Source organism: Symphodus melops (genome assembly GCF_947650265.1).
Source record: "Symphodus melops genome assembly, chromosome: 15".
In the NCBI taxonomy this organism is placed as follows: domain Eukaryota; kingdom Metazoa; phylum Chordata; class Actinopteri; order Labriformes; family Labridae; genus Symphodus; species Symphodus melops.
The window spans coordinates 1,384,530-1,409,715 of record NC_136705.1 but is presented as its reverse complement, the minus strand read 5'-3'; the positions used below and the strand labels follow the sequence as shown (position 1 = coordinate 1,409,715).

Sequence of the window (25,186 nt, the reverse complement as noted above, 5' to 3'; positions counted from 1 at the left end):
ATGGCCTTCTCTGGGGTCTTTACGTTTCTCTACAACCCACGATTAAATTATACAAGAACCATTTATTGCTCAAAGTGACAACAAGGTTACATTCACGTGTGCTGCTCAAAGAGCTGTGTTAAAGGCAGCATGTCCAACTCCTCCAAAATATCCCGACAGACGTGCAGCGAAGTGTGAGAGGTGGATGATTCTACTGCGACATGTGAGTCCACTCTTGCATGTTTAGAGAGATAAAGAAGATGGTGCACACGCTGGATACCTGCGTATGCCGCCATGTTGCATCACTGACAGCCGCCACGCCCTCTGCTGCTCCTGACATCTCTCTGAGTTGCTTTTCTTGCAGGAGGCCGGACGTGACGTGATGAAACACAAGGATGCAGAAGTGAAACGCAATGCAAGCTGTGTGCATACGGCGTGTGGTTTAAACGCCGCCGCCGCCGCCGCCGCCCGTAGCTGGAGTGAGATTGGTTTGCTTTCACACATGCAGCTCGTAAAGGACGAGAAATAAACAATGTGTGTCGTCATGTTGGCTGAGTTCATTATTTATCCAGTCTGTGATTAGTCTGCTTACACGATTCTCTTTTCCCATGAACAGTTTACATGTGCACATAGTTTAACATCTAAATGTGAAACACACACGCACACACACACACACACACACACACACACACCTCCCGGTCACCATGACTTTTATATTTGTGCATTTATTTGCTGCTTTTGTTGCTACAGCAAACACAATAACCTTCATGTTGCGTGAGTCATTCATCGTCCACATTCTTCACACGGGCTCGGGGATCAATAATCAGTCAGTGAATGTGTGTGTGTGTGTGTGTTACAGAGAGCGACTGTGACAGTGTGGGTCAGAAGTTGTGTATGTGATCCACGCTCTGTCAAATTCTGAGCGTCCATGTGAACACAGTGTGTTGTGCTGTGTTTTTTTTCTCCATGCTTTTGTTGATGTTACGAATCTGATGAGACAAAGATGGAGTCTTGATCTCTTAACCGGAAGGTCAGGGGTTCGATCCCCAACCCCTGCAGCAACGTCACTGTTGTGTCCTTTGGCAAGACACTTAACACCAGGTTGCAACTGCGGCACCATCTGTGCAGTGTAAATGTGTACGAATGGTTGAGCTAATGCTAACTCACTCTTCAGTGTGTTTGTCTTCAGAGTGCAGGCGAACATTTTGGTCTCCCTCTTTTTTTCTTCTCCTATCTCTGTCTGTGTTCTGTTCTCTGCATATGTATCACTGTGTCCTATATGCAGAGAGGCTAACTGTGTGTGTGTGTGTGTGTGTGTGTGTGTGTGTGTGTGTGTGTGTGTGGGGATCTGTCTGCACCCTCCCTATCTCTCCCTGTGGGCTCATGACGGGCGGCGTGGAGGTTGGAGCTGCTGACATGAGAAGAAGGTTCAAAGAGATGGAGCAGGCAGAGAGCGAACAGAGCGTCTTTATGTTCACCTGAGAGCAGCCTGGGAAAACTCTGCAGACCCCCCCCCCCCCCTTGTCCTGCAGAACCCCCCCCCCCCCCCCCCCCCCCCCATGCAGGGAGGTGTGTGGAGCTACAGGTGCTGCAGGCTGCTGCTCAGGCTCCATCATTTGTCAACATGCGATGTATAAACTCAGTCAGCAGTGTGTATCAGTCAGAGCTGAGGCTGATGATGGTTCAGTGTGTGTGTGTGTGTGTGTGTGTGTGTGTGTGTGTGTGTGTGTGTGTGTGTATTCTTAGTACCCAGGGTTGAGATTAGCTGCGGCATTAATGGATGCGCTCCTCCTCCTCCTCCTCCGCCACATTCCTTTGTCCCAAACACACACTCTCACATTAACAGCCTTATGTGACCCCCACACACATTTACTCGCTCCCTCGCCCCTCCAGGCCTGTAACATCAGAGCAGACCTCCCTGATCCCCCTTTAGGCAGCATGCAGACCTGCTAAACCAACACAGGCCCAGGTCTTTGTCCTGGTCCTGGTCTGGAGTGTGTGTGTTGGTTTGGATGGACTGAAGGTTTGGACAGAGTTAGATCCCCTCTAACGCTACAAAAACACACGAAAACACACACACAGCAAGAGGCCGGACCAGGAACTCCACTTTCCCCCATACCTGCTCACACACACACACACACACACACACACACACACACACACACACACGCACACACACACACACACACACACACACACTCAACCTTCTTCAACAAGTACATTCCTGAAAATCTCAACAAGACTTCAGTACAGGCTGCCCCTCAAATCTTCCTGACACAGTGTGGTGAAGTCTGATACAGCAGCACGTGACTCTGACTCACTACAGGAGACAGACTCTAGTGGACACCGAAGGAACTGCAGTTTTCTGGTCTTTTGAGCTCTGGACATAGAGAGGAAAGAACAACATCAAATAGTTTAAGCATTATTGTTTTTTTTGTTTTTTTACAAAGATGAACAAAGAAAACACGATACCATCATCACAGCCTCCAGGACTGAACTTCTTCTTCGGCCTTCCTGTTTCAATACATCACACGTGACGTTCATGCAGATGTCTGTACAGTAAAAAACAACCCAGCTCCTTTAAAGCTGTGGCTCCTGAACGCTCCGCTGAGACTAGAGTTAAGCTGCGAGCTGAACGTGTAACATACACTGACATTAAAGAGACGGAGTCAGAGCGCACACACGGTTTGATTTACTGCAGCAGAAACACATTTGATATTCATTTCCTCAGCTGAGGCCAGCTAAAGAAACAGTCCACAAATAGACTGACAAAGGCTCAGTGTGTGTGTGTGTGTGTGTGTGTGTGTGTGCGTACGTGCGTCTTATTTTAACCCGCTTTGGGTCTCTGACAGTCAGACTCTGTGCAGATGTTTCTGATTGGTCGATCACATTGAATGAGTAATCATTGAAAACACCTTCATGCAGCTTCACTCTGTGTGAGCGAGCTGTTTTTATTCGTGCAGTCAGAGAGAGAGAGAGAAAAAAAGGAGCTTAAAGAAATATTCTCCTCACCCTGAGGAAGAGGAGGAGGAGGAGACGAAGAGATGGGTCTGCTGGAGTGAATCATGTTCGGATGATTCACGAACCCACGTTAGAACAGTGAGTGTAAATAAATATGTTTGTTGTACTAACCAGATGGTAAATCTTTTAAATGTTTAATTTGGAACATTTCAGTCTTAATAAAGCAGGAACTAAATAAAGCCTAACTAAGTAACTGATAATTGACTTTAATGTTCAAGCAGTCTGAGGGATCTTTATGTACTCATCGTTTAATTAATAAGAAAAATAATAATAATTCTGGAATTCAGTCATCAGTTGTCATGTGAGTAAATTTAAAGCTGCCCATTCCCCGTGACTGCAGCGCCCCCTGCAGGAACAGACAGGTGACGTCACTCAGGCTTCAAACATTGATGTTGACGCCATGGATCCTGCTGAGTCCACCAGCGATACGTGTTTTTGTTTAACAGACACCGAAAGTAAAATCATTTCAGTTTGAGGACGCGATGAACGAATACGACAAAACTGCGAACGAGGTCACTGAGTTGAATGACAGTTTTTTTCCTTTGTGTCTAAATCGAAATACTGCGAACATACAACATTACATAATAGTGAACTGGAAACATAACAAACAAACTGAAGCAGTTTAATTACATGCACGGATTGCACGCTTTTAGTCAGTGCTTGTGCGCCCGTCACAGGATGTGACTTCAGCCCAGCCGGGTGAATCCTCCGGGATATGTCCTTCTGCATTCTCACATCAGCTCAACATGACCTCACAGGGACATTTCTCTCAGGAGCTGCTCGGAGGATGTCTGGGTGATGTTTGCGTTCACACATGCAGCTCACAGTGAACGTCATGTGATGTCAGCAGATTTATTTCAGGAGTTTTGTGCACGTGCAAAAAAACCCCCCAAACTCCATAACTCTTCTTCTGTGTTTCTGTCTGACTTTGGCCTCCTCACTGTCAGAGCTGCCGCCTGTTCTGCCGGCGTGCCCCCCCCCCCATCCCTCGTCCGCCCGGAGCTGTGGATCTGTCCCGGCCTGCACACAGGAATGTACTATTGAGAAATCTCTGCACCACAAACCCTCCAACCATTCCAACATGTAATTAGATCCAGGCTCACATCCCCCATCCTGTCTCCAATCTATACCACTCTGCCTCTCTCTCTCTGAATGACACACACACACACACACACACACATACACACACACTCACAATTGGCAGATATGTCTGAATGTACAAACACACTTATACAGTCACAATCGTTTTCATACTCCGTCCTGCAGGGAAACGCGTCAGGATGACAGTCCTATGAAGTCCAAACTCCATAACCTCACTCTGAAGTTGTGCTCGTGCTCATGTCAACATGATATCGTCATGAGTGCAACATGTCACCCCTTCCTGTCCAATAGGGAGAACGTCACAGTGTGGCTGAAGAAGATTTCGGGGGACGGCGTGTTCTGAGAACTTCTTGACATTTTCAGTGGAACACGTCTGAAAACGTCGCGTCCTGTTCCTCCTCAGCCGGGCTTTCACGAGACGTGAGCAGGTTAATGCTAAGTTCAGTGTCGACACAAAGAGGAGAGGAGTGACCTTTACTGCAGGCCCAAGTGTGTGTGTGTGTGTGTGTGTGTGTGTGTGTGTGTGCCAGCAGGAAACCTGTACCAATCAACACTTTTGGTCTGCCATTATAACCCTCAGTCCTGGAAAATTCAGACTCACCTGCTCCGCCGGTCTGCTCAAATGTTACACGACTTTCATGGTTTTTGTTTTGTTTATATTTCACAGTTTTGAGTTCTGTTTTATTTATTAGTGTTTTTCCGTGTTGCTGTGTTTCCTCGTGTCCTTCTGTTGTCTTTATTATCCTTGCCTGTTTTACTCGTGCATTAATGTTTCTTAGTTCAGTCGTAGTTTCTGTGTTCCCTGATTAGTCTCACCTGTGTCTGATTAGTCTCACCTGTGTCTGATTAGTCTCACCTGTGTCTGATTAGTCTCACCTGTGTCTGATTAGTCTCACCTGTGTCTGATTAGTCTCACCTGTGTCTGATTAGTCTCACCTGTATCTGATTAGTCTCACCTGTGTCTGATGACCTCATGTCTGTTTAGTCTCTGTCGTCGTTACCCTCCTCGTCAGTTCAGTGTCTTTTGCAGTTTGTGATTCTTGGCGGCTTCCCGGTTTCTCTTTTGTTGGATTACGTTTGGCGTAAGTTCATAGTTTTTGCCTCTTTGTTAAAATAAATCATATTTTTGTTTTCTGCACTTGCGGGTCCTCCTCCCTGTGTCTCTGCCCGGCTCGTGACACGTTCTTATTTAGACACTAAACAGCAGATTTGAAGGAGTTTTTGGGGTCCTTAATAAACGAGTTGAAATAACTGACAGGAACAAAAGACTTGTTAAAGTTTCTGGTAGTTTTCTTCAGCCTGCAGCAGCGACACTGTCTGCAGTGAAATCCCTCGTGGTGAGTTCACGGCCCTCTCTGAGCGGACGGCCCAGGCGGGACTCCGACCTGTGGCTCCTTTCCTGCATGTCATTGTCCTCTCTCTCTCTCTCTGTCTCTTACCTGATCACTGACTGTCCTCTCTCAAAGAAAGCTATAAATAGACCTTTAAAAAGACGCACAGAAAACAAAGTAAAGGTACGATAACACGTGACGTAAAAAGAACAATGTGCGAGTGGCGGTTTGTTTCACCGCCGCCTCCTCCTCGCTCGGGTTTAGATGTCCCTGAAGATTTCCTCACCCGGACTTCATCATGGGACATTTACGAAGACACAAAAAAGTCTGCATAAAGTTGGAATTAAAAGAATTCACCTGTTTGCGCTCACACACACACACACACACACACACACACACACACACACACACACACACACACACACACACACACACACACACACACACGTGCAGCACACCCTGAAAATATAAAGACGTTTCCTGGAGATTTGTGTGAAAACACTTTAACTGTCTTTTATCTCCTCCATTCACACACACACACGCACACACGCACACACACACACACACACACACGCCCTTAGAGTCAAGTTCAGGCTAAGTTTTCACAAGTCACTAAACAACACAGAGGCTCCCATGTTGAAAGCTGATAAGAAGCCCTTACCCCCCTTTGTCACTTGGTGTGTGTGTGTGTGTGTGTGTGTGTGTGTGTGTGTGTGTGTGTGTGTGTGTGTGTGTGTGTGTATGAAGAGGGTAAGGCCGCCTGTCGCCAAGGCCTTTTGTTTCTTCTCTAACTCCAGCCGCCATCACTGCTGTCGGTAAACACTTCACCCCCCCCCCCCCCCCCCACACACACACACACCCACACACACACACACACACACACACACACACACACACCCACACACACACACACACACACCACCACCTTTGGTTTGATTTATTCCACTGAGGAAATAACATTCACTTACCCCCCCTTTGTTCACAGGCTTGTTTCTCTGGTTGGAAAATCCTGCAGGAATGTGGAGGAAGTGGGTGTTTCCTGCAGGAGCTGCAAGTTTAGCAGGCCTGTGTGTGTGTGTGTGTGTGTGTGTGACGTGCTTCAGGTGGTCTGCAGGCAGGGTGTGTTTAGGGTGTCTTCAGGTGACCTGAGGCAGTGGGGGCCTGTTTGAGATCATTAATTAAAGGGGGGGGGGACTGGTAAGCTTTAGTCATCTACACTGCTGATGACAGTTTGTGCTGCTCACTCAATCCAGGAGTTCACAGACACACCAAACCCCCGGAGCCGGAGACCCCCGATATCAACGACAGGCTGTCAGGGATCAGCTTCTGTGTGTGTGTGTGTGTGTGTGTGTGTGTGTGTGTGTGTGTGTGTGTGTGTGTGTGTGTGTGTGTGTGTGTGTGTGTGTGTGTGTGTGTGTGTGTGTGTGTGTGTGTGTGTGTGTGTGTGTGTGTGTGTGTGTGTGTGTGTGAGGATGGCAGGGTCTAATCTTTGTTCCTGTCTCTCTATCTGCACAGGTGATGATCTGATCTCAGGTGTTTGTGTGCTGAGGAATCTGAGTCCCCCCATCCTCAGTCTGTCCTCCGTCTCTCAGCACTCTTGTAGCAGGAGATCAGACCCCCGCCCCCCCCCCCCCAGCAGGTGATCACAGGACTTCTTTGCTACCTGCCACAGAGGTATGTGCGCTGTGTTCACACTCCTAAGCTGTCTACCTGAAACACTTTGTTGCAGTAGCTGTCTCTTTAAAGCTCCCCTCCCTGCACCACCACTTTCTTCTGATTGGTCACTGGTCAGTTGGGGGGGGGGGGGGGGGGGGGGTGCAGAACGCTGCAGGGCTGCCAGGGGAGCGCTGTCGGGTGACATTGTTGTCTTCTGCAGACTCATCCTGGGTTTCAAGTAGTTTGAAGACTTGGTCAGTACGGCGTGATGTTCATTCATGGTCTCGTTTAGACCTCAGAGCAGGTGAGGCTTTAGGGGCGGAGCTTCCTGTAAGTGACAAGTCACCTGCCGTCAGTCAACATAGAATCCACAAATACTGATTAGGACGATTAAAATGCCAAACGTCTCCCTGCAAATATGTCCATGTTTTATTATTATTATTATTCGACATATTTTTCTGCTTGCTAAGAATTGCCGAGGTCGACCCGAGTGAGGTCATATCGCCCCCTACAGCTGAACCTGTGTACTGCCGTAATAACAGCAGTCCCATTAAATGTCTAAATCGAGTTACAACCAGAGCCCAACGTAACTGTTTGTCAACCTAGTGTGTGTGTGTGTGTGTGTGTGTGTGTGTGTGTTTGGCCTTGAGCAGCAGCAGGATGACATCAGAGGACAAACTGCTCTCATGTCGGTTTCCACATTAACAGAGGGGCCACTGTGGCTCCGTCTCCATGGCAACGGCCCTTCACCTCCAATCAGTGGACAGCAATACCTGACCCTAGGCCTAATTCAACCCCCTCTCTCTCTGTCCCCCTCTCTCTCTCTCTCTCTCTCTCTCTCTCTCCCCCTCTCTCTCTCTGTCTCTCTCTCTCTCTCTCTCTCTCTCTCCCTCTCTCTCTCTCTGTTTTGCTTCGGGCCCGTGAGGATGTTTGGTGGAGTTTTATTTTTACTCCAGGTGACACAGCACATTTTCCCCTCTCTTCCTCTCTGTCAGCCTGTTCGCTGAGTCCTCCGCAAAGTTTCTCTAATTATTTCAATTTCTCATCATACACCACCTCCTCTCAACGTGTGTGTGCATATGTGTGTGTGTGTGTGTGTGTGTGCATGCGTGTTCGGTCATTTGTGTATATTTGTGTTTCCTCACCCTTGGTCCTGGAAAAGTGAGTAAGTGAACTTTAAAGTTGTCATTGTGTGTATTTATGTATGAAGCTCATCTGGCACACTGACCGGTGTTCCACACAGGGGGAGTGTGTTATGTAAGGAGACCTGCTCGTGTGTGTGTGTGTGTGTGTGTGTGTGAGTAGGTCATCTGCTTTCCATTCCCTCACAATGGATGACAGATAGAACCTGACGAGCGGATGTTGAGGAGCTCGCTCGTCCCGCTGGGGGAGCTGCAGACTGACAGAGGAGAAAATCGCTGGTTTGTTTTTCCCTCCTCTCTTCCCAGCAAAGAGCCGAACCTGAGCCAAATAATGTGAGGGTAATTTTTATGATTTGTGTTGGCTCGGAGGGATGGGTGGGATTTACCGCAGAGAACAATGTGGAGAGAGCCAGGACGATTAAACGATCACTGATGTCAGTGTGTGTGTGTGTGTGTGTGTGATGGTTAAAACCTCAGCAGACCTGCTGATCGTCAGAGCAGGCTGTTTTCACACATGAACATGAACTCGGGGAAATTATAGGCAGACTGCTCCTGAAATCTTCCTGAGCTGGTTGTTCACACATGCACGTAGTTTGACACTCTCACGATGTGGTGCAGCGAGATCAAAGAGTAAAGTTTATTGTTGGGCATCGATCGCAGGATATAAATGTCATCGCCTCCTCCTCGTCCCTCGTCGTGAATTCCCCCCCCCCCCCAAAAAAAACAAGACCTTTTCGGCTGGTTTTCAGGAGTTTTGTGTCCTCTGATCAAATTTAAACGTTCGTGATCCGAGCGTCAGGAACAGTTCAGGGTCCTGATGGACACCTGTGTGAGTAAAGGGTTAAATAAAGTACTGAATCAGAACCCGACTCAGCCATAAGGTCCGAGCCGTCAGTCTGCAGGCACACAGACCTTCTCTTTGTCCCTGCTGTCTGAACGTGAAAGAGTTTAGAAAAATGAAATGCTGCCTGATGTGGGACAGAGACTGAAGCTCGAACACACGCTGATGTTTCTTGACTTGCAGGACAAACATGCAGAAAACCTCTGATTCACTCGGAGTTCTAAAACATCACTTTCAGACGGCACGATGTCATGTCGAGGTATTTTTCTCTTTACACGCTCTGCTGCGGCGCTCTCAGGGGGATCTGTGTGTGTTTGGATCGCTCCCTGGTGAATGAGGGGGAGTGATACGTTGCAGATGTGCATGCATGTGTGTACGTGTGTGTGTGTGTGTGTGTGTGTGTGTGTGTGTGTGAGGGAGAGCATGCCTGTGCAGTCTCCTCTGATCTCTTTCTGGATTTATGAGCAGACCTATCAGATAGTGAGAGCTCCTGAGTGGTATCAGCAGGTTTTAGTGCACGGCACACACTGCAGGCTGAGGTGTGTGTGTGTGTGTGTGTGTGTGTGTGTGTGTGTGTGTTCCTGTAAACTGGCAGACCAACATTCCCCTGCTTTCACACGAAAAAAACACGCCCCAGCACGTCTGTGTGTATTAACCAAACTGATCCTTTGGATATCCCAAATAATCCTCCACCAGAGCCTCACAGCTTCTTTCTAAACTCTCCAACGTTGACCTCATCCTCTGCTTCGTCGACGCTCGAGGAGCACGAACAGCACTCTGAGTAATCACTGCACACACGGCGTGCAGCAGGACGGGGACGGCGTGATAGAAGCTTCACGTTCTCTTATTGAGTGTAAACTCAAAAAAAGGGCTCAAAGTAAAAACACAAGCTTCCTTCTGTCTCAGGTTCTGTAAAGTCATTTCACACTTGCGGAAATAATCTGAAAAACTGCGGATACACTCGTGCGTAAACGCGAGTTTCTCCTGCCGGACCCCGAGTGGTTTTTTTTCTGAAGCTCGTCTGAGTGAGCTGATGAGAGAACGCAGCTGGGTACAATCAGGGGAATTCACCTCGAGCCAATAGAAGGCTGCTGCACGGTGCATAGGCGTGTTTGCACGCCACCGCCACGACTTCTGTGCACGTCATTAAACTGCCGCAATAAGTTTTCTGTTCTCCACTCTTTAGCCGATGTTGTCTTTTTGTCCGCATTGACATAAATGTTGTAATTATAGCGCCAACTAGTGGACCCTGTTGCTTCGTCTACTTCCGCCATGTTTTTTTTCATATCCTGTCTTCCCTCAGGAGACGGCAGGGACAGTCTCCCGCTGCGAGCTGCAGGAGGAGATCCGGAGCGATCCTCCTGAAAAGTTCTCGTGCAGACGTGAAAACGGCGTTTTAGTTTTGGATCTTCTCACAGGGACCGAGATCGTTTAGTACTTCACGGCACTTTGTTCATATTAAGCTGATTTTAATTTGAGGCCTCGTCAGCCTCTTCAGGTGTGTGTGTGTGTGTGTGTGTGTGTGTGGGTTACAGTACATTTGTCCTTGGAGACACTCCAGCAGTAATGTGTCTGAACATGAGGATTATGTTTCTGTCAGCACCTTCAACCTCTGATTCATAAACACACACACACACACACACACACACACACACACACACACACACTGATTCCACAAGTCCAGGCGTGTTAAGTGTTGCAATCAGTATAAACTCACGTTCACATGACCTCAGTTTGTCCGACTCTGCTTCAGTGGGTGGCGATCAGCTTCGAACGATCGGCCTTCATCCAGTTGATCCATCAGGAACACATCAGACCAAACGATGGACGACATAAACAAACGGAGCAGTGCTATTGGATGTGACCCGGTCATGTGAGCGGCGAGTCAAAGCAGCGTGCAGAGCTGAGTCTACCTGACTGAACTTTCCCCAGAGCTACATTAAGCTTCACACTGGATGAAGTATCTAAACGTGGAACGCTCTATAACTCCCAATTTTCCACGTTCTCCGTGCACGTCGCTTTCCGTCAACGTTGCTCCTTTGGAAGGCGGCTTCCACTTCTGTTAAAAATCAGCGGACTCGCCCCCTGCTGGACACGAGTAAGAATGCAGTTAAGAAGCACTGGCTTGTGTCAAGTCTATTTTTATGTTCAGTGTTCATGAGAATGAAACACGTGTTTCTGGTTCCCTCAGAGCTGAACATCTGTGACTCTACAACTCTTTAATATTCCCCTTGAGCTTCTTCAATCGTCTGAAAGCTGCAAACATTACCTTCACATGGAGTCAGCCGCGAAGCTCGCAGCTGTGCAGATCCATGTTTCAACAGCCCATGAATCACCGCGTGGCTCCTCTGGGGATCATGAACCTCAGTTTGCACACCGCTCTGTCACAGGGTGGAGGCAGGCTGTGAATGGCCGAGAACAAAGTGGTGTTTCTGGATCCAAAACAGCAAGACACACACACACACTAATCACAGAGGAGTGTGAGCTCGGCCCATTAGCAGCCAGAACTTTGAGTTCTGAGAGCACCCCCCCCTTTTCCCCCTCAGCCGACCCCACACTGAAACCTGTAATTGATTTAGAAATTTAGCCACTCTTCCTTTTACTGAATTCACAAAAACTTCTCTGAGATTTCAGATGTGCAGACAGAGTCCCTCCAGGGCTCATCTGGGCAGCTTGAATAATTATAATCCACTGGACTAGCTTGATGCTCGTTGGACTACTTTAGACCCTACTTAGACGACGACCACCTTTCAGGTTCAACGTAAAGTTTTAAAAACTGGTTCCAAAATGTTGAGGATGGCGCCGTCTCCATCGTCGTGAAAGCTGACCCACAGAGAATATAAGCGCTGCAGGTCTGTCCCGTCTCCATGGCAACAAAGTGGCCGCTCTATGATGGACGCTGCTTCGTTTGCTTTTTGTTTCATGTCTTACATTTGAGATGGATGTGACGCGATCTGTACGAGGAAAAAGATCGCCGGTTGATTGATTTGTAACTTGAGCGCTCGAAGCAGATGCACGTAAAAGTCCGAGAGCTCGTTCTGGACACTTTTTCTCCGCGCTGCAAAAAAAAAAAATCTTACTTCAGTTGACTTTAAAAATAAATTGGAAAAAGAGGATGGCGCTCAGAGCAACAACACCTCACCGCTCTGTAGAAGGGAGCATACGTGTGCGTGTCGTTTCATTACATAGCCTGCTGGCCTGGCGTGTATACTACAGTGTGTGTGTGTGTGTGTGTGTGTGTGTGTGTGTGTGAGACAGGGGCTCTAATGTGCGTCCATATGCATACATGAGTGTGTGTGTGTTTGTGTGTTTAGTGTTGCAGCGTGACGACGCTCTGACTCAGAGCTTCGCCATCCGAGTCTTCGTGCCCGCTTTAAAAACTTTCTCTGAATCACACACACACACTCATCATCTGTTCCGCTACAGTTGTGTTTTTGTTGCTGTTGCTAGGCAACCGGTCTGTGATTAGTGATTATGAATGAGGCCTGTTTGTGTCTTTTCAAGGCCGACACACGGTGACGTCAAACACAGAGCTCTTATTCATCCTTCCTCTCAATCAGTTCCACACTTATGAGCTCCTGTGTGTGTGTGTGTGTGTGTGTGTGTGTGTGTGTGTGTGTGTGTGTGTGTGTGTGTGTGTAAGAGAGAGAGAGAGACGTGATGTTGTGAGGGAGGACATCTCATTCAGAGGTCTAAATTAGTTTCTCTTGCAGGGTTCACAGTTTGGTGACGAGCTGCAGAGAGCAGGACACAAAACAGAACCAGGTCAATTAAAAAGGCAAATAATTATGTGCGTGTGTGTGTGTGTGCACACACGTGTGTTTGTGTGTGTCTGTGAGAGGGAGAGAGATTTTTGTCTAACCTTATGATTTGTGCAGGGCTTAAAGGGTTAATTTTAATCTCTGATTGAGACATTGGAGAGAAAACGTCATCAAATGGTCCCTTTAATGATTTATTGAAGAGATCGACTTTACTGATTTGTGATGTATCCATCACACACGCCCCACACGGCGGACGATGTGCCCCGCGGCGGCCTGTAAGTCTGATCTACGTGGAGGTTTTCACATGTGCTCCTCACAGCTGGACATCATGCGTGCTGTTTCATTATTTGCATTTTAAAACGTCTGAACAGCTTCATGTTTTTCTCTGCGTTCTGTGACTGACAGACAGCAGCTGCCTCCTCTGCTCTCAGACACTCTCAGACTCTCTCTGCTCGGAGCTTGATATCTGCACGACCTCTGACCAAGCGTGCGTTCTTGTTGTCGTAGTAACGGTTCAGAGCTGTGATTGATTCAAGTCACTGCTGCCAAAAATAAGCAGAATCGAGTTAAACATGTCCTTGGCAGAGAGAAGCGTCTGATTCATCCACGCCAAGAACATCAAACACACACACACACACACACACACACACACACACACGTAGAGGCGTCTGCAGATGCTGAGGAGATGAGTCTGTTTTTGGGTCATAAATTGTTCCTCACACTCAGAGTCTCTGCAGACCTGTCAGAGTGCGAGCTCTGAACATCAGCTGCTCCCCCGCTCAGCTGTCTCATCCACAGCCCCTCCAGGCGGGCTGGCACCGGTGGCCTACTGGTGAGTTTGCACACCCCGTGTACAGAGGCTGTCGACCCGGCTTCAAATCCAACCTGTGGCTTCTTTCCCCTCTCGCTCTCTCTTTCTGTGGGATTTGGGGAAAAAAAGTCTTGGCCAGGGTTTCTTTGATTCTCCAAGAGTTGGAGTATGAAGGGCAGAAGTTACAAACCTTAAAAGCAGAGGGGATGAAATCACATGTGGATGGAATAAGTGATGATGTTATTTGATTAATTTTAGGTGAATTTGACCAAAAGAAAGAATGTGAAACATTTTACACATCAGTCATAACTCCAGTCTCTCTCCTGTGTGAATGTGTGTGTGAGTCCTGACTGTCTACAATGAGGTAGCTACCAGCTAACTAAAGAGCGCCAACATTAGCATTCTAACACAACAATGCAGGTCACAGGTGACTGAAGCTACCAGCTAACTAAAGAGCGCCAACATTAGCATTCTAACACAACAATGCAGGTCACAGGTGACTGAAGCTACCAGCTAACTAAAGAGCGCCAACATTAGCATTCTAACACAACAATGCAGGTCACAGGTGACTGAAGCTACCAGCTAACTAAAGAGTGCCAACATTAGCATGCTAACACAACAATGCAGGTCACAGGTGACTGAAGCTACCAGCTAACTAAAGAGCGCCAACATTAGCATGCTAACACAACAATGCAGGTCACAGGTGACTGAAGCTACCAGCTAACTAAAGAGCGCCAACATTAGCATGCTAACACAACAATGCAGGTCACAGGTGACTGAAGCTACCAGCTAACTAAAGAGCGCCAACATTAGCATGCTAACACAACAATGCAGGTCACAGGTGACTGAAGCTACCAGCTAACTAAAGAGCGCCAACATTAGCATTCTAACACAACAATACAGCTCGAGATGAGGACAACTTTGTCCGCCGCTCGCGCTTCATGCCTAATTACGGTGCATTCTAATTGATAACTCATTGTGGAAGCGAGTGGAGACGGGTTGTCTCTGCAGGAGAGTGGAGGCCTCAGTATGGAGGGGGCGTGGCCTAACAGCAGTTTGTTTTGGTTTCTTGCTGGTGCTCAAGGGTGATAGCTAGTGGATCAAAAAGTTGCACATTCTTCCTTTAAAAAAAAAAAGCAAGCGGCGGTGAAAATGTCATTTGAGTTGTGAAGGTTACATGATGAATGAAAGACGATGAATCAGTTCAATAAAGAAGCTGAGAATGTTCAGCTGTTTCAGAGAGGAAACACTGAATAAAGGAAAGCGTTATTTTGTGAGGGCAGTTTTTTTGGTGTAAAATGACCCGGCGAGAGACGAGCGTCAGAGACGGACAGATTTTGGGGGAGAGGGAGACAGAATTCCTCGTATGTGCGTGGGCGAGCGAGCAGACAGAACCATCCGTTCATAATGAAATTATCAGGCCGTCATGCTCTCAGACATCATGACTAATCGTCAAATGTCACAGCGAACCCTCAGGAATCCTGCCGCAGGAACACCGCTGTAATCACCTCGACATCCGGATGGACATTCGTACGAGTCGCCACATCGCACGGGGGGGGGGGGGGGCGTTTCAGGAGACGAGACGTGTGGGAGAAAAATGTTCTTTAATCCTGTGGTGTCAGAGATCTCAGCATTGTCTTCACATGGGTGGGATTCTCACACTCCCCCTCCCCACCACACACACACACACACCTGTCTCTGTGTGTCTCAGTATGTCTGTGTGTGTGTGTGTGTGTGTGTGTGTCTCATTCTGAGATTATTAGAAGATGGACGACACAAAATCCCTCCCTGAAAGTGGGGATTGAAGAAGTTTTCTTTGTTTGAAAGATGTGACACCGTCGGCCATCCTCGTTACGTTCAGCTCCGTCGCTACTCATCGGCCGCAATTGGCCTTTTTTTCACGCATGAGGTGAGGGGAAGCTCTCTGATTGGCTGCTGGTACGGAGAGTTAATTCCTCAGAACGTATGCGGCGGTCGGCCGACGGCGTGCTCGAGTGCAACTTTTTGCCCAAGACACAGGCGGCCTTCGTCGCCACTCGTTCTTTTCCTGTGGTCTGCTTTGTGGTTCGGGGCCTTAAGATGTTGGAGCCAGTGAGGGGAGAGCAGCGCAGTGTGTGTGTGTGTGTGTACACGTCTGTGTGTGTGCACGTCTGAGTGTGTGTGCACGTGAAGTGCCTGCTGTTTGTTTGTCTGCAGCTTGAAAGTACAAACCAGGAGGCCAATATCATGTTGTTGTAAGATCAATATTTCTCAACACGCTGTTGCAGAATCGCGATCTTTAATGTCTCTGTTTGTCTGTGTGTGTGTGTCTGTGTGTGTGTGTGTGTGTGTGTGAGTGTGTGGCGCTGTGCTTCGGGAGGTCAGCCTGTGTGTAACAATGTGCTCTCCTTTTCTCTGACTGGTTTGTTGTTGTCGTGTCTGCTCAGCGTGAACTCTCCCAGAATAAATCCTCAGATCACTTCTCTGCTTTTTATTTCCCTCAGCTGCGGCTTCAACATTTATTTTGGACGATCGGACCGCGCAGGTCTCAGAGCCAAATATCTGCAGAAACGCTCGACTGTGATCGAGACCGTCATGGGAAGGCCTTCACTAAGTGTGCACTGACTGTTATTTCCTCTCACTGTTTGCCATGCAAAGCTTGTTAGAGACATTTGATCACATCCAGGTGAAATAAACAAACAGAGAAGTCGGCTTTGCGTTAAACACGGAAGATTAGAATCACTGTATCTGAGTCCAGATCAGATCTTGCATTCAGCTGTTTTATTAAAGTGTTAATGGTGTTATGGGCTCACACACTCCTTCAACCTGAAACTCTACCATATAAACCACAGCAGATTTATTAGTGTCTGTCTAATGGACGCTTTTGGCAGGACACAGATCTTGAAAATGGGACGGTCTGGGACGGAAGCAAGCAAACTGTACTGAACCACACCGGACCGGTTGGTGGAAAAACAGGGTTTAAATGAAGGACGGGAGGAAGATGCATCTCCTTTGGAATCATCGAAAGTCTCTAATGATACTTTAGGTGGATTCTTTTTCTCCGTTTGGATGCAGCTCAGAGACGTTTAAGATCTTTGCTGTTGACAAAACATCGACTGTTTCAGATCAACGAAGAAGAACGGGGACAAATAACAAGAACAGTCCTGTCATTATTCTGTCTCTCTCTTTCCCCCTGTCCTGGTCAACCCCTCTCTACTCATCCGATAGACTCCCCCCCCTTTTGAGGACCCTTATGTAACCCAATCAGACCGTGTTCAGTTAAATAAACTGTGACGTGAAGGGAATCGGAAGAGGGATTCTTGTGTGAGAGAAATGGACAAATCCTAAAAGCCGTATTTATTTCCATTAGCTTAGCATCAGTTAGCTTTCTTCTTTCTGAGCATTCATCCAAGTGATTGATTTCATTCTGTGAACAGACGAGGAGCTCACTTCAGCGGGACTGAAGCCAGTGCAAACCTGTTATTGGATCACATTCCTCTTCACTTCCCGACGTTGATTCTGGAAGCAGAATTTCTGCGTCATGTTCAGACGATAATCCCTGAAAAGGAAACTTTGGAACTTCTTCTTCCAAGGAGAGCTGCATGATCTGAATCCGACCTTTTACTGAGTATATGAATATATTTAGAATTTAGACTGCAGTACCCATTTTGAACACTAGGGAGAGTTACATGCTGCTCCTTTAACACAATGCTGTCGTCGTGTTGTTGTGTCTGTTTGAGCTGTGTATACATCTGTTGGTCGGGCCCAGTATGAGGCCTTTTTTTACGGGGGTCTACAGATCCTGGCGACGCCCCCGCTGGAACTTCATCACCACACGTCTTCTGAAGTTCAGGTTCGGCTTTGTTCCCAGAACAAACATGGCTGTGCGTCCTCCAGATTAAAGACTCGGGTGTTTCTGCTTTACGCTGCTCTAACTCTCTCGTCTACGTGGATAATTATGATGTTTAATCGAATCGTGTCGAGGAGATTCTCTGCAGCAGATTAAAGTTTCTGTGTGTTACATAATCCTGACACTTTGAATGGAAACAAAAACATCATCTTCCATCCCTCCCTCTGAGTCCAGCCTGCTTCCTGCTCCGACCTCTGACCTCAGCAGCAGGATGAGGAAGTGTCAGTGGAACCTGCAGGGTCAGGCGGGGTCTTGCTTCCTGGATTGTGGCTGCCCCTGTGGCCCCTCCCTCTCCCCGTGTCAGGCCCTCTACATGTGTTTCCTGTTGTTCTGCAGACTCACAGCACTGCACCGAATCACAGAGTGTGAGTGTGCCTTCCTGAAGCTTTGTTAGGCCTGTTTTAAATTTAGGAGTGTGTGTGACACAGAATGACCCCCCCCCCCCCCCCCCCCCATCAACAGGTGTGTCTCAGTCAGTACAGTAAAGTCTCGATGGTGTTTTCACGTTTAAACAAAACTCCTGAAAACAGCTTTTACAGGGTTGGCCACAAACTGGTAAATCGTCCAGGTAAAGATGAAGGAATATGTGACACCTGCAGTCCTGGAAGAACAACCAGCACATCTTCTATTTTTAACTCGTTCCAGTATCTGCAGGATACTGGGAGGCCAGATTTTTTCACAAAGAGGAGGAGAAGGTAGAGACATTATAAGACTCTATCAGCCCCTCAAAGCAGCTCCGCCCACTCATCAGGGTCTCAGGGGACCGTGCCCTCCACCCCCGTATGTTTTCCATCAAGGATCCAGGACTCTCATTTACAGTGTGGTGAGAAAGAAATTACATCTCCGTCCTCCACCCCCGCAACCCCCTTCTCCCTCGCTCTGACACAGCATTTCTGTGCCAGTTTGTGACATCACAGCTCATCTCCAGAGCTCGCCAAAACCTCCACATGTAATGGCTTCCATATGTGAGGAAGACAAAGTGTGTGTCCTTTCTGAACATGTTTTGATGTCTCTGTAAAGCGAGGTACACACAAGGCAGACCGTCGGAGGTCGTGGCGATCAGAGAGTCGGTTGTTTGTGTCGGTGTGCTGAGAACAGGAGCGTCAGTACTGATCAGGCCGTGTTGGAGGGTTTTTTTGTCAGTATTTTTCTGAAGTTAAAATGCGTTCAGCAAAAGACAGAATGGCAAATAGACTTGAGCTCCTCTTGTTGTTTTCTGTTCTTCTGACGACTTGAAGCGCTTTTTGCACCGCAGGTCAAACCGACACATTCACACACACTGAGCAGCATTGATTTACTCGTGGAGTCATTTCTGACTTGTTGCGAAGCCGTTAGCTAGGCCCGCTGTCATTCGACTCTGTGCTGCAGAGTGTGATTATACTTCAATGTAGAGGCCTGCAGAGAGAGATTAATACATGCCCTTTGTTCCCCTTCAATATGCTCCTACAGTTTCCCTTTAATCTCTCAAAAACACATAGATGAACAGACACACACACACACACACACACACACACAATCTGCTTCTTCTTAGCACAAACACAGGATGAGGCCTCGCTCTCTCTCTTCACTCTCTGATTTATAACGTCTCAGTCGGGGTGAAAGTCCTGCAGATGGAAGTTTGTGTTTAGTGTGGGAGGTGTGTTTGCATTCGTGTGTATCTGTGTGTAGTGGTGTGTGTGTGTGTGTGTGTGTGTTTGTGAGGAGATGAAGGGAGAGAAGTCGTCTTCAAAGCAGCTCTGAGACGCTGCAGTGTTTCATTCTTTCCTATTAAAGGAGAATCATGTAACTCTGACACAAAGCTTATGTCATAATGTCAGTGGTTGATTAGTCGTTTCTTCTCTCTGTGCCAGCTGCTGCTTCGACACAGTCGAAGGTTTTCAGGAAAAATCTCCTCTCGCTTCTTCCCCCTGTGCATGTTGTCCTGAACAGCCCCATACAGATGCAGATGTTCGCTGAGTTTGATAGAAACAGGCCAGCAGACTACTTTGATCAATGTTCACTGCAGCTTGTCCTTCTTTACGTTGCTTCTTCTGCTCCTCATCATACACTTTAAAGGAGGAGCAGGAGGAGCACTGAAGGAGGTTAATGGGTTTGATTTCACAGTCGAAGTCTGCAGGGTTTGTTTTGGAGCTGCAGCTCGGAGATGTTTGTCAGAAACTGTCTGCAGCTCCGTCTCATTAGAGCGGGAACAGAGCGCGAGCCTTTAAATCACACAGAACAATAAATATGAAACATGTCCATGTTGTTAAGACTCCCGATGACAGATCAGGAGATAGCTCTTCACAGTAGGATTCACAGAGTCCTGGCGTGCTGCATGAGAAACAGGATCTCAGAGCAGTTACACAATTTATTCAAACGTTTATATTTTCCACAGAGTGAAGCTGGATCAAAGAGTCGAATCAAAGTTGTTCCAGTTTAAACAGCAAGCGCTGCCAGATTGTCAAAACGAGAAACTATTAATATCTCGAAGTCCAGCACGTTCAGACTTTTAACTCTTCAAAGTCCGCAGCTTGGTTGAGAACCGGAGGGTCGCCGGTTCATGTTCCCGATGCGGACCAAAATATGGAAGTTGGTCCGGTAGCTGGAGAGGTGCCAGACCGACTTCTCGAGAACTGCCGAGGTGTCCTTGAGCAAGGCACCAAACCCCCACCGGCTCAGGGGATGCTCCCAGTGGGAGCAGCCTCCGCACTCTGCAGGCCCCTGTGTGTGAGAAGCATGTCTCTACAATAACAGGATTGCCCTCTCAGAGATTAATGGCGCCCCCTGTGGACAAATCAGAACATCTCCTTTAGCTGCTGTTGTCCGGTGCAAGGCCGACGAAGCTTCTTGCTGTTTAACCTTGTGTTTCACAACCTGCTTTGTCATGATCCTAATAAACATGATCATGTGTACTGTATGTTTCTCTGTGCATGACGTGTGCTACTGGAGGAGACCACTAGAGGGCACTGCAGAGAGCTCAGGCTGTATACGACTTACCTGACGTGCGAGACAAAAAACAAACAGGTGTGTAACGCCAAGCAGCGACCTCCGGGGTTGGAAAATGAAGCCAATGCAGAAGTGCAAAATCCTGCAGTTCCTCGAGTGTCCACTAGATGCTGGCTCCAGGATGACAACAGATGATTCCATCGCTGCAACACCTGATGGTTTGAGTTGATAACTGCGCTCATATCTGAAGCACAGAAAGAAATGCATCTGTTTAAGGAAGTAAAAACTGAGAGATATGAACGGACATTTTTCTATCTCTGCACTCAGTGAAGGTTAGAAAAGAAAACCAGGAATCTGTGAGCAGAGCAGAGACAGAAAGTAGGACGATGGAGGAGAGAGAGCTGGAGGAGGATCAGTCCAAACCAACAGATCTGTCCCATCTCTGCCTGTAACACACACACACACACACACACATCCAATGGAAATTCCCTCATCATGCCTCCCGTTCTGATAATAACTGTTATGTCCAACGTTTCCATGGCGATGTGAACAAACAGGGCGAGCAGAAGTTTGAACAGATAAAACGTCTGAATGTCTGTGATGATATCCGTCTGTCTCTGAGATTTTCTTTGAGCTCCTCGCTGCGACTGAAGCCGCTCCGAGGTCCTCGACGTTTTAGATACTTTAATACTTTTTAATCTCGTGTTTTATTAACGCAACAATCAGCGTTATCTGATTGCCTCTTTGTGGCAGTTAAATTCCATCGGATCCTTCTCCGGTCGGTCACAGAAGCAGAGCTGACGTTTCAGTACCCAAAACAGACATTTTTGGTATATTGGTATTTGTGCACTTTACTTCAGACAATTTGTAACCGATGATGACGATGTGATGAAGGTGAATTATGTTGGTGTATTTGTGTTTTCTATCCACAAACCGATGATCTAACTCCATATGAAACCATTTAAACTAGTTATCTGTTAGGCCACACCTCCTCCTGTGTCTTCAAGGGAGCTCGGTGCTGATTGGCTGACCTTCACAGTCTGTGTGTGTGTGTGTGTGTGTGTGTGTGTGTGTGTGTGTGTGTGTTTGCAGGCCGTAGTTCGGGATGTTTAGCACAGATCTCTGGCGTTTTCTGCCAGATTAAGAGCATAATCTGAGTCACAGGGAGTGTGTTATATCTAGTCTAGACTGGAGGTCAAAGGTCACAGCTGTCAGCGCGCTGCAAGAGTTTAACATCGGGTCAGCTGTTCTCAGAACAAATAATACACAACTGGGTAAATGTTCATTAATGACAACAGATAAGTCGGCACGCAGCTCTGGATAAATAATTAACACTGTGGATCCTTAAACTTAAAGTTTTTAATACTAACGAGCAAAGTGTTTCTGTGTACGATGATAACAGCGCCCTCTATTGGCTGCAGGAATTGTGACTTTAATCCACTCAGAGAAAAAGAGGAAGAAGTGCGTCTGTGATTGAAGGTCAGAAAAACATCAGCAAGGTGAGTTGTCTCCACATTGTCTCTTGAGTGATCCACAAATGGCCGACTCTGGGTTGTGTCTCAGGGCTCCGCCCCCTCCGGGCTTCTAATACTGAAAAAAGAGCGTCTTCTTAAAAAGCACCCGTTTAGCATTCAGTGCAGGATAGATTCAGGCTGCGCTGCGTTCACACTGCAAGCCTTGATGCTCAGTTCTGATTTCTTGGTCTGATCAGATTTTTTTTTTTTTAAGTAGCCTGTAGCAGATTCTCTTGTGTGAACTGGTCTTGGTCCTGAGGTGACCCGCATGCACAAAAGACGGCCACTAACATGTTAGCCCCTCTCTCCCTCCACTGCTAATGTCACATGCAAACAGACTGAGGTCATATTGCTAAAGATCTGATCCGGATCCACATCCGGGATGAAAGTCTCCCAAATCTGGTTTGACAAGGATCAGATTCAGTGGGACGAAGAAGCTTGTTTGTAAAAAATGTACCATATCCCCCCCAGATGAATAAATATCCACTCATGGAGGGGTAAGTTAACCCTTTGCGTGTGTTTGATCCATTCGGTGGAGTCTCTTTTCTGACTCTGAAGGTTTAACGGGTGCAAAGGCCAAACAGTCCTTCCTTGAATCTCTGCTTCATTCCTGTAACATCGGAGTCGAGTTTTAAGCTAATCATGTAATCATCTGATCAGGCCATCCTGGAGCTCAGGCTGGGAAAGTACAGCTCTCCCTGCAGCGCCCTGTACACAGTGGATGTGGTTGGGCGGGGGGGGGGGCATTATGTGTGTGTGAGTGGAGGGTCCGTCCAGCTCTCTCCTCGCTCCATTTGCCTTCAAACTCAAACTGAAATAAAAAACACATGGGAGCAGTTTGAAGCTCCCTAAAAACCAAACTTTCCTCTCGGCTTCTCCGTCTCTCCTCACCCCCTTCAAAACTCACCCATCCCCCCCCAAGCCCCCCCACCCCCTCCCCCACCCCGTTGGCCCAGAGCGAGCAGCACCAATCGACCTCAAAATTTCCATTCGGGAAAGAAAAGAAAAACCAAAAATAAACAGTCGAGGAGGAACGAGAGAAGAAAGACAAGAAACAAGGTTAGCGTGCACTGAAGTGACGGGAGGACTGACCCACTGCCAACCATAAAACACACACACACACACACACACACACACACACATGCAAACACACACACACACACACAGTGGATGGACGGGCGGTGTGTTTGAGAGGAACTTCATGTGGTTGTAATTTTCATATTAAAGTAATGGAGGTTGATGTTTGTGTGACATGTTCAGATGGGAGGCCTCGCTGCAGCTGCTGCGTGTGTGTGTGTGTGTGTGTGTGTGTGTGTGTGTGTAAAGCTAACGTGTGTGTGCAGATCAACTGTAATTCAGCTGTAATAGCAGCTAATCATAGCACTTAAGTGTAAACTGTATGTTGTTGAAGTGTGAACATGAAGTCCATGAGTCATTTTTCTCAGTTTCACTTGAACAGAAAACAAACAGAAAAAAAAAAAGGTTTTATTTTCTAGAGATTTGAGTCAGTTCAAAAGTTTGTCTCCACGCGCGTTGATTCACATCTCACATATCAGAGTCTGTTTGTCCCCTCGGCAGAAACTCCGCCCAGCGTTTATCCCGTCACTGTATCTGAATAATCGAACATCAACAACAACACATCTCACATCAGTATCGTTTTCACAGTATGAACATAAATAACTTATTTAGGTGAGTGTGGCTGATTGGCTGTTTCTATATATCAGCTCTGTGATTGACTGGGTGTGACCCCGCCTCTCGCCCGATGAGAGCTGGGATTGGCTCCTGCCCCCTGCGACCCTGAACGGTGCCAAAGGTCAGTGTTTGATGTCATCAGGTTACTCGTCAGCTGAGCTGTCTGAGAGTCTGCTAAAGTGAAATGAGACAGGACGACTATCTACGGAGACTCTGAAGGGACAAAATAGTACATGATTCAGACCTTAATTAATCACCATTATCAAGTCAATGATCACAGCTCGGGCGAAGAGTAAACCACACAAGGATTCATCAAAACCCAGAGCGACAAAACAAATGATGAAATTATTATAACCTTTGGAATGGTTTCATTCAACAGGACGTGCAGGATCTCAGAGGATCCTTCAGGTTCACCCAGGCCGAGTCATTATTTTCTTTGTGAACAAAAATCCGAAAATGGACTTTTTCTCCATCTGTTGAAGCCTAAATACACATACCGCCTCTGTAATCATATCCTGTGTGAAACTGGACCGCGGGGGACAATCATCATTCCTCAGCTATTAGCACCAAATCTCTGAGCAGCCTGACAGGATGAGGACATGTCGTGTTGTCAGCTAGGGGGGGGGGCTCTGGTGTCCCCACCCCCCGACTAAAGCGAAGGCGAGGAGAAAGGAGTCCATGACGCCCGTCAGCGACCTGCTCTGTGTCGTCTTCATGAGATAACTCACAGACAGAACAGCAGAGTTACACCTGCAGCACTGTTCACTGAGAGGCAACTCAGGATATTCATCTCCATCCTCAGAAGACTCCAGAGAGTCGTGCTGACAGCGTGACGTTTGACCTGGATGCTGCAGGCTGTGGGAAAGAGTTGGAGGTGATAAAAGTGAGGACGATGAGTCACAGCTCCGTGTCCTATCTTGTTTGAGCAGCAGTTTCCTCAGAAGAAGAAGTGAAAGCAGGTTAAACTGCTCAGAGACCACAGAGGAAGTCTGTCTTTATTTTCCACAGGTCGAAGCGTATTTTTGTACTTTTATTGGAAATAATGAAGTTGAACTGATTCACTCAGTAACACTGAGTAACACTCAGCTCTGAAGCTTACATGGGGAAATATAAATAAACAGACATTTCCTTTTGAACATCCATTTCTGTTTATGGACTGAATAACTTGATCACACCTGCCAAAGTTTCAAACTAACTTTACAAACTAAAAGATATTTAATGATACAAAACAGCATCTTACAAAGTGGAGTCATGTCAGGAAGGGAAACTGAAAGATTCAGGTATAAAAGCAGAACAAACGAGGGAGGAACCAACGAAACCTATCAAAGAACAATTAATGACGTTACTCCCAATAAAGTAGTTGAAAAAAAAAACAGAGTTCTTGTTTTACTTTTGCTGCTGTTTTTTGGGGCCCATCAACTTATCTGGCAAACATTCACCACTTCTAAACAACACTCTGTCAAACCGACCAACTAACTAACTAACTGACTGACTGACTGACTGACTAACTAACTAACCAACTA

The 25,186-nt window shown here is 47.2% G+C and overlaps 1 long non-coding RNA gene across 1 annotated transcript; it reads left to right on the top strand.

Annotated features, from left to right (window-relative positions):
- Window positions 1-7,047: 7,047 nt before the first annotated feature.
- LOC306836060 lies at window positions 7,048-24,762 on the top strand. The gene is made up of 3 exons (XR_013780731.1): window positions 7,048-7,106; window positions 21,860-21,956; window positions 24,043-24,762. It is a non-coding gene; the product is annotated as an uncharacterized lncRNA (long non-coding RNA).
- The last annotated feature ends 424 nt before the right edge of the window (window positions 24,763-25,186 follow it).